The sequence below is a fragment of the Acyrthosiphon pisum genome, chromosome A3 (assembly GCF_005508785.2).
Source record: "Acyrthosiphon pisum isolate AL4f chromosome A3, pea_aphid_22Mar2018_4r6ur, whole genome shotgun sequence".
NCBI lineage: Eukaryota > Metazoa > Arthropoda > Insecta > Hemiptera > Aphididae > Acyrthosiphon > Acyrthosiphon pisum.
Genome location: NC_042496.1, coordinates 30,954,092 through 30,965,811, shown reverse-complemented (window position 1 = coordinate 30,965,811; position 11,720 = coordinate 30,954,092).

Here is an 11,720-nt window from a genome sequence, read left to right as displayed (position 1 = left end):
GGTAATACTTTTATAGCTATTTCACGTTCATAATTTGGTTTTAAATATTATTTTCATCTAATGACTAAAATGATACGTGCGTAATACGTAAAAAGCGGGAGATTGGTGGGAAGTATAGGTACACACTAGGCATTTTACGAGCAGCGATCGAAGGCAACGAAAATATTGCCTAAGCACAACCCCTTAAACATGACATACGTTTTCAGGGGCCTTACAATATGTAAGTGTAACATTTATGTCTTATATTATTTACTATTTACAAATCTGTGGAACTATCATATTATGTGTTCCACTCAGAATAGTTACACTGATGTAAGGATGTTGATATAAAATAAATATTTAAAAAAACAAAGAACAGTGGCAATATTAAGAATTATTAATTTATTTGAATGAACGATTAACAATATTCAATGCAAGTAATTTTACTTAATATAGTTGATGTGTCTCTTCACCATGTAAAATTTAAACAAAAAAAATAATATTGACATTATTAACAAATATTAACAATAATATTACAATAATAATAACATTGATACCCGATTATAATGATTATATGATGATAAAATATATTACTCGAAGTCTATAAAATTAGTATATACAGTCCTGTAATTATAGTTTAATTATTGATATTAATGTAACAATATTAAATTTCAAGATTTTAATAAATAAAATGTTATGAGATTAGTAAATGCCCCAAATCGCCTCGTCGGCGTATACGTATCCGCCGAGATCTCCGTCACCGACTCCATTGACTCCACCTGTGAAATGATTGATATCTAATTATTTACTTTGTATGTTCGTCATTACATAGAGCAAAATGTTAACAAGCAGTATCTAAGTTACCATACTTTGTGCACCAAGCAGGGCCGGAATGGGAGGTAAACAGCCCAGTATTCTATACAACTAAACTGCCCAAACCCCTTTATAACAGCTTATTTATGAATACCTACTTTTTCGGGTATAAATTATATATAGTCAATAGCCAATAAGTTATAATGTTATAAATTTTATAAGAATCATACCTAAATGTATAATCCTTTTGATATTTTTGATGTTTGTTCACTATTGTTTTTATCATTTATTTCATTGTCACAATTCATACTCTTATTAAACCAAAATCATCTTCATCAGTTTCAGAATCATCGCGTTATTATAGTCATTACATTTAATATAAACTTTATATAACCGTTATCTGTTCTCTTTTTCAACAAATCTACAATATTTTAATCAATATTTGCAAATGGTTCAATAATTATTGTAGCTTAGCAATTACTTTCTGGCGGTCGATGTACCATTGTACCAACCAAATCAGATAAAGAGTTAAAACATTTTTCTGGATAAAACTGATTTTTAAAATTGTTGCTTAAGGAATTATACACTGTAGGTACAACATACCTAATATGCTCATACAATTATTATTATTATAAGCTTATGGTTCGACTATGAACTTGTTGTAGCATTGTAACAACCATATCAGTGTTTTTCGTATGTTTCGTATAAAAAAAAATTTAAAGAAATTTATTAGTAATATCGTCAAATGTTCAAAATTTCAAATGCCTCGGTGGCCCAGCCCACACATATAAGCCGGCCCGGTGTGCAACGGCACACTAGCACACCTAGCCAGCCCGCCCCTGGTACCAAGGATATATAGTCCTTATCTACATAGTTTTAAAGAAAACATGAACGCGGTGTAATATTTATGCCGGGTTTCACTAAACATTTAATGAACCAAAAGTGAGCTAATGGTCCCTAAAACAAAATTTAATGGCTCACGATTGGTCTATTAAATTTTAGTGAACCATTAAGCTTATTAAATTGTTTACAGGACGCAGCGCATCAGTGTGTTATTTAATACCTCCTATTGCGTACTTGATACCATTTTTAGAAATTATAATATTTTTCATAAATTATTATTATTTACTAATATTTTCAAATCGTCATCGAACTAAAATTATCATCTGAATCTATATTATAATTTTATGTATAGTAGTTACCTACTTAAGGTGTAATTATATAAAAACTATTCGTTCGAATTTTGATTACATTTGGCAGGTACATTAAGTACAAAAATTAATTTATAATAAAGTTGTTAGTTGATGATCATTTCAAAAATAAACAAACGTCGTTAGTATCAAAAAAGAATTGAAAACACCAGTCGCGGGCTGCAATCACCTTTCTTTAATTCCGTAAGAAATTTAAGTTGTGAAAATACCTTTCCTATAAGTAAAAATTAATTATTAAATGAAAACGGGAGCGGGCAATTGAGCATGCTCGGGGACTCGAAATCGCAGTGAAGAAATCCAATAAAAGCATATAAAACTTTGTTCTTATAATACATAATTAGTAAAGTTGAGCAATATTGTCGGTAGGTAAGTCAGTACATTGAAAAATATTGTACACTCAAATCCCAAAGTTTAGGCCACATAGGTAAAATATATGTATAATTAATAATCAGGTTTTTTCTTTGTTTATCGACTTATTTAAATTATATAACTTTTAGTAAACAACTATTGAGTGCTGTATATTATTTTATTCATATTTTTTCTTTCACAATATTGTTTTTTACGTTAATAGTCACGTTCGAAGTGACTAGTTGGAAATTTAAAAAATGTATCTACCTAGGTTTTGGAGCCTTAAAGGCACATACGAGATGAGCTTTTCAATTTAAAAAATATTGCAATACAAAACTTTCGGGAACTTCTAGCATGGTCCTAAGACATTCTAAATGGCGATTACTTGCATGCACAAAAAATAAATAAAATCGTTGCGAAACCTATACATATTATGCACAGCTCAGAATTGTAACTTCCCAAATGTTGATAATTTAATCTAAATAACAAAATATTATTTTGTCAGTAAAATAATAAACCTAAAGGTTTTTGAGGTATTAGCAATGTGGGTGCGTTAATGCGTTAAATAATACATTACAACCTATACCAGGAGTTACAAACTAATATATTTGCAAAATTCAGGTAATTCAGAACTTTAGAAAATTTAGAAATTAAGGAATTCAGGAAGTTTACGGAGTCCATCAAATTTGTGTGTAATAAGGGTAATTTTTTTAATTTAATCTTGTAAATATTTTTAATTTAAAATTGTAATTTCATTTTTTAGAATTTGTAGGTCTTCAAATTCTCCCTAGTCATTATTAACGATAAATATTTATGCATTCTCGCTTTAAATAAATTAAAGAAAAAAAATATTTTTATTTAAGGATACTAGCTGTGCTGTAGTTACCTATTAGTGGTGTTTAAGGGTATAGTACAGTATAGTCCGACTGATGACGTCTCTATTTCAACGAATGCTAATGATATACCTGTTTGACCACGTTTTGTAGGGTCCCTACACCATAAATTCGCATTAGAATAATTGATTAAGGTACCCAACTAATTTCATCTGTTTGTCAAATACTAGACAATGATATTGTTGATTTTATAACAAAATTTAACGATGATATAAATAATTCCTCCCGTTTCATTTCTATATTTGTTGAAAACATTTTGATGAACTATTGACTATGTTTTAATTCAATTAACTGCATACATTTTATTGAGTTTTGTGTCTTCTACATTGCGTATAAGTATGAGTTAAATTTAAAGTTTATAATGAATTAACAATTTTTATACTCGAAAAATTGTCGAGAAACAAATGGCCAGAGCATATACTATCCTACTAACCTCCCATAAATACGAATTTAATCCTATCTTTATTTTCAAACATAAAGGCCAATATACTATACTAGTTGATTTAAATATGCTCAGGGGGTAGGATCGTAATTAAAGGGATTCATCGATTACTTCACAACATCCTATTTTGAAAAAGGTTTATGCCCACCATTCCGGTATTGATTCCACCGATTGTTCTATTCAAACAGGTGGTACTCGCGTGAATGCGTCATATAGAATTTTTACCTGAAAACCTGTCAGTCGTTTACGTACAATAAAAAACATGAAAAGCCGCTGATACAAATTTCGACAAGCAAACTGACAATATTCACAAATGCTCACGACTATGAAATCTACAATCTTAACTCTTGTAGGTACACAGATAGAGATTGTATAATTTATGATCAGCAGATAGTTGTGTGGTTATATTATTAAGTTTCAGTTATTAATCTAATTTAAATTTAAATTAAAGTTAAAGAAAGAGCATTTTAATCTCGCCTGTTAACACTGACTACTAAGCATTTACTAGCATGTATACAAGTGACAAGGAAAATGTTTTTAAACCAACTTATAGAGTACCTATTTGAATTTACATGATATTATTTATAAAGATAATTGTAATTTTGTTATAATTGATGGACGCAAATGAATTCTACGTTTGTTCATTTTAGCGCAGGTATTAAAGATCCATCGCAATCGAGTTGTGCTTTTGTGAACAAAGAGTCGCAAAAAAAAGGTACCTACCTACGCAAACGGATAATGCCCGCTAATACTATATCGGTCTTGATGAATTTTACATTTATAAAAATGGTAGAAGGCCATAATACGTTTTAACGTTGCTTTTATGTTTAATGGAATTTTATTAAATTAACACATATCGTAATGTTAAATGTATTAATGTATTTTAATAATGTCATGTTTAATTTTTTTATAATACGAACCTAATACCTATCATGATTTATATGATATAATATATTTTAACGTCAAAATGTTTTAATTATAATAATAACTAATTAGTACCTACCTATATGGCTATATTTGTTTAAAAGTACTTTATAGGTATAATATGTGTATAACTCTACTATTTGCCGCGTATTTATATTTCGTTTAATCGTTTTTAAGTATTTATTATATTATTATGATATTTTAAATTCTAGTTATTATTATGTTAATGGAAAATTATGAATTTTGGGCCACTGTTCACAATGCTCGATTGCTTAGTTTAACATACGAGAAGATAAAACTCGAATATTTCCTACGATTTCCGGTCGAAGTATACATTGGCCAGCATTTTGTGGATTATGTGAATTGAATTAAATAATTATTAAAAAAATTAACTAAACAAAAAGTTTATTTTTTGAGAGTACTAAAAGATCCCATAGACGTGTTAAAACCATATTAGTGTTAAATGGCTCGAAATGGTATCCCGAAACGTGAATGGGGGGTGATCACTTGAGGTCTTGTGAAGGGGAAAGTTGGTATGAATTCATACCTAAGCAGTAAGCTATAGCTTTTTGCCTTAAAAGGTGATTGATAAGTACTTCAGGTTGGTTTCAAAGTAGATAACAGTAATTTTTAAGTAAAAAGTATAAACCATATTCGTCCAAATCATATTATTAAGTAATCTGTACTTCATTTTTCGTCATCTGACACAGTTTTTTTACATCACACAAAATTAAGTATAAATATTTTTAATAATAATATATGAAAAAACATAATTATTTGAGAGGAAATTTAATACAAATGTGGTTAATAGTGTTATCGATAACAATAAATATACGGTCATTGAAAAAATATAAACATCGATCATTTTATTTTTCTTTGTTCTGAAAACCTTATCATACGATTTTTACCTCTCGTAGGGTTAGTTCCACCCCGCTTTCCCTAATACCTATATCATAAATATATTATATATTATTAACTATACTACAAGGAAAGAATGTGGATTTCGTTCTGGAGTATTTTTTTTTACAGCTTAAATCGCATGTGAATCGTGGCCATTACAACACGATTCGTTGTTTGTAACCTCATTAACATCGTCGATCATATTTTTTATTTTACCTATTACATTACAGAAAAAGTTTAATATGCCTAAAAATCTATAGTGCGCGGTACAAGAAAATGATGCGGTCTTTGTTTTTAAAAATCAAACAGCAGACAATATTGTGCACTCTGCGTCAGTTAATTTGAACAACGTTCGATCTCATTAAACGTGTTATAAAAAAAAATTGTTAGATACAAAATTATAAAATATAATTAGATAGGTTTACATCGAGTAGGTAGGTACCTAACTAAATTGCTACAGTTAATTGATGGAAGGTTTTTTTTTTCCTTACCTTCCTGTTCTGCATCTGGCGGTGGAGCTGCTGCAGCTATTGCATTATTTTTCTTGGTTCCTATAACATAAGGCATAAGGATGGTATATATCAATATATTATAATACATACGTATATTTAGTTTGATATAAATAAACTCGATGCACAATATGCTAATACATAATATTATATCATTATTGTGTTGTTTAATATTCCATAAATATGTTTTCTATGTATCAGGTATATATTTAGAACAAACAGAAATGTGCGTTCCTACAACGGACTCAAATAATCTACAAGTCACAACGCTGTGTAAGTTTTATAAGAAAATATAATATATAATATGTTTCACAACTATTATAGGCCTGGTTTTAAACTGTTTATTGCGTATTTTTTAATATTGAAAAATTCTAGAAAGCCAAAAATGAAGTAAATGATAGAAGCCACAAAGTTACGTTATATCGTGATTTACGATGATTTCGATGCCAAATGCAGTCATACACTCAGGAAAACAACAAACAGTTAGCCACAATACATAGAATATAGGTACATATAGAGCTTTCTGTAATAGGATCGCCTAGGTTAAGTAAGCGTCAGAATTAGCGGGCTGGGGGAAAGTTCATGAGTATGGACTCCTCCCTCCCATTGTCCCATAATTATGTTACAGATTTTTTTGACGGGATTATAAAAAATGATTATTAATGTAACCCACAGCTCTTTATATTTGGAAAACTATGTGCCCCTCCCCCATGAAAATTCCTAAATACGTTTGAGGAGCACCACGTATATACGCCGCACGTAAATCCACATAGTATTATAATCATAGAACACATAATATTATCACCGTTTTTGGATGATTTATTAATGGTGAACACTAATATTCTTGCGATATTTTTTTCTATAAAAAATATAAAAACGAAATAGTTTTTGGAATGCCGAATTAATATGCTGTAGCACAAAGAAAAGCATAATCGTATCTATATTGTGTTTGTGAGTAGTTAGTGACGCACGCCGAAAGAATTCGATGGCTAAGTAGAGAACTTATTTCTAATTGGATTTTTATGGTCACTTTATCTTTCGAACATTTGTATTGTAAAGAATATTTTGTTCTCTAATTGTAATTTATAAATCGATGACAATTTAACTGTCATCGCGTTGCCCTATAATCTATGTTTTTAATGGAACATTACCAGACTTTGACATCGGCAGTCTGCTGCTGGCGACATTAATTATATATTTTGGCTCTAAAATGGTATACAAAACATTTGAGTGAAGAGGCAAGGGGTAACATTAGAGCAAGACTAAGACACGTCGTCCCGTCGAAATGTCACGATTATTGTTCTTCAGGCTAAACCATCGGTAATTACATAAACATTAAATAGATAACAAATGTCAATGCGATTACAGTTTAGTCGTAGTTTATTGATTTATAAATTGCTATTGGAACAGGAACACAAAATATTTTTACGGGCGACGCCCAAATAAATCCGGTTATAAAAATCGTACAGTTTTTAAAATTTCAAATATATATCTACGTATACGTTTTCAGAACTTATAACAGAGGTATCGCAGATAATTTTTATTATGGACAGACTGATTTTAAATAATATTCGTGTGTCATTACAAGACACAATTACATTTCCCCCTATTTTACACCGAAAAATATAAATCACGACGAAATAGATATTCACATTATTTTAAAGTTACAAAGAAACGAATAATCACCCTTACATTTATATTTATATAATTGCTTGAAATAATATTTTATAATTTAAAACCTCATATTTTGGATTCTAATCGAATTCCCAATAATTTATTATTTAAACTATTTAAAGGTTACATTTTTATGAATTTATATTTCAATTATAAATACTAACATAAAGATTTCATATTATCGTATTTTTTGAAAAACCATAGATTGCGAAGAAATTAAATAAATAAATGCAATACTAATGCAATACTACTACTATTAGCAAGGCTGGGCGTTAACGAGTTAAATTTTCCTCCATGTTATGTAGTAAATTGTGAGTTAATTAATTTAAGTGTAATGTTAAATTAGTTTTTTCTTTATATAAACCCCATCATAAATTAAAGATATGTTTTGTTATGTAAATTTTTTTTATAAACAAAAATTAATAATCAGAAATATCAAATGTTATACATAAATAATTAATTAATTATAATGTTATGTGTATTTTAAATATAGTACTATCGCGATCAAAATAAAGTATATAAATACAAAATATGGGAAACGAGTAAAATAAGATATAGATATATAATGAACAGTGAATAGTCATAAGTTATAAGTTAATAATATTAATATATAATATACTATAGTCTATAATTAACCAAGTACCGTACGGCATATACAATATACATTGTTAATAAACTCATTATAAATTAACAATAATTGGTAATTATTATCATACTTTTTTATTAATGAATTAATTATAATTAAAAAAAAATAGGTACCTAACTGATTTTCAACTAACAGAAATAACTATTTTTTCTAATGAACTTGTAACTTTTATAAGTTTAAAAAAAACTAAAAGTCAATTTTAACTATAAATTTAACTCCCATTTGCCTGTATTAACATAACTTAATGACTTAAAAAATTGGTTAACTTGCCTAGCCTCGAATATAGTTGTAAATAGTATTGGCATGGTGCAGGTGTAGATAATTAGTAGCTAGCCTATAATTGAGCAGTTGCGGTGACCTTGTCGTAGATCAACTCGATGTACTCGAATGTATTTTGATGGGAATTAACATATATAAACCTATATAGATACCATTTTTTATATACCTACACATCTATTGTAGCTTTAATTATCTATACGGTTAGAAGGTGTAATTGGGGTCAGTAACAGTGCCGTAAGTACCAATAGTGAACAAGGTGCGTGAATTGCACATCGGCCTGAAACCTATATAGCCCCCCCGCCCCCAATCGGTGTGTTAAGATTCATTTTATATGTCGCGGCTATGGAAATTTTAATTTAAAGGGCCCCACTAAGGCTTTTGTTAAAAGGACAAAAATTAGGTAATTTCTAATCTCGTTATCGCCACCCGGAATCTATGTGTCAGTACTTAGTTCTTAGTTGTACATTATTAGGTATTATTATAGTGTGAGAATTCCACTCTTGTGCGCACAAGCACATGTCAATACGTCGATAACAACATAAAATTCGCTCATAAGCATTTGAAGTTCAAATATTGACAACATCTTGTAAAAATCACAAATACTTTCTAATTATTAAAAGCTAAAAATTGAAAATGTAATATAAGGTTGTCCATAAGTTTTACAACAATTATAAAAGAAGTCGATCAAAGAAATAAGTCAATTAAAACATTATTATACGAGCGTCTAAAGTCATCAGGCGTTAAAATAAAAAATACATGCGTAAAATAACGATTTAGTATTAAACAATTTTAGATTTTTGTAATTGTTTAAAAAGTATTAGTCGCAGAAACTTGAAACTTTTACAAAATTTAAATTAGTATTTTCTTCACATAATTTAATTTTCAAAATATTTCGCTTATTTTAAGCTATTTGAAATATTTTGTTTTCATAAGTTGTATTCAGATAAATGTTAATAAAAAAACATTTTTTGACGAATTAAATTTAATACGTCCGGTATGTATGGCCTTACAGTTATTTAATTTTTTATAAATATATAGGCACAATTTTTTTTCACAAGCGTTTGAAATTTAAATTGTTATAACACTAGTACAAATTCCGTATTAATAAGAGAAACTTACTTACTAAAACTGAAAGAAATAAAATAACATATCTTAGGCTGACAAATCGTCTTCGTTCAGAATCATTTTTCATCGTACATTTAATACATAACAGTGACCTACCCTGCACAATACACTCGACACCTACTATACGTCTATAGACCAGAGCGACTTCCCGTTAGGAATAATAACATTTATATGATTATTTTTAAGATAAATAGACTTGTATTTTTCTTTTGATTAATAATTTGTTATTTTTAAACAAAGTAAAATCGTTTTTCAATTTAATTATTTTAATTAATTTAATTTAATCAGTTAAGTTAAAATTTTTATATGGAATTCTGTTTTCCATTTCTACAAGTACCAAATAGTTAAATAATTTTAGTGGGTTAGAAATAAAGACCCTTTGTGTTTCTATTAATCTATTATAAATTTCTTCCAGTGGATATAATTTTGAAAAATTAATTGATTTTTTTTTTATATATTGTAGAAAAAAACCTTATTTGAAACAGTTAAAATTATCTAGTGGATGATGGATTCTCACAAACATTGGTAGGTAAGCAAACTATGCACATTATAAGAAATAAATTGTTTGTCACATAATACTGAAGAGACTATTTTCGTAAACAATTTGAATAGAGATTGGTAATTAGGAATATTTGATTTTAGGACTAGTATAACTTCGGAAATAGTGGTTTTTGCTGTTTTTAAGTTTTTTAGCTACAGTTCAAAATTAAATTAAATAAAAAAATTATTCAATGTGCTTTATAGTACCTATAGACATTTTTCTACAGAATTCAAATAAAACAACATAAACAACCTTTAATTTTGTAAAAATGTTAGGTATTTTTCATAATTGATAGTAGTAGCAAGGTCCCTTATATAAGTCAAATAAAGCAAAGAATAATAAATTAAGCTTATTCATAATTCATGATGTTATTATTAAAACATAATATTACATAGGTATATATTATTGTAATCGTATAAAAATGTAACACACCCTAACTGTTTACTCGTCGGTAAAGGTATTCTTTAAAAAATGTAACAATTTAATTTTTGTTTTTAATTAATACTTTATAGTTAGGTGTACCTAATAATTTATTCATATTTCGCTGTTGAATTAAAATCGTAGTTACCTACATTTTATAAGGCAACAACATAATTATTTTGTCTACACTTATTGTGTGAGTGCTAAATACGGTAGGTAAAAAAGTCTAATAATTAAAAAATTATTTCAACTCTAACCAAAACTGTTAATAAAACAACAGAAACATACAATATTCTCCTAGTTTACATTAACTTTGTTTATACGTAGGTTTTAATAAATTTTTATACGTGATATGAGCGCTTTTAAATTTTAATATGGTATATACTCATAATTTAAAAATTAAAAAAATATAATGAAAACCGGTTGTACAATTTAAAAACACAGATACTGCTCAAGTCTGATAATAGATCAAAATTAGCTCTAATATTATTAGCTAGCAACACGAAATCGGTTTTGCTGAACGCGAAGTTGTCATGTTCTACTTACGTTTGTAAGACTTATTACATATTGACAGTAAATTTCAACGAACATTTAAAATGATTAATGGTTAGCGTTTAAGTCTAAAGACATCCAAAAAAATAAAAAACATTGAACCACTACAAGATGTTTCGCATTTTATGTAATTTACATGGTAATATTTTTATGAAACAAAACTAGTCCTTCTATCATAGGATATTATGCTACCTGTAGCTAGTCTCTGCTACCTATAATATCTGCAGTACCTAAATACCTACCGACCATTACTTTGTATATACCTACTACCTAGTACCGGGATACGCTCTGATTTAGTTTACAAGCTACCTACCTCTTATATTTACAGGGCTACTAAATCGTACGATTAGAGGTGTATTAGTAATTGATTACCGTTAAATAAAAAAAGATCGAGTAAAAAATTTAAAAAAAATGACTATATATTTAATAGATAAAAATACAATATTCAAGGTAGGCATGGAATA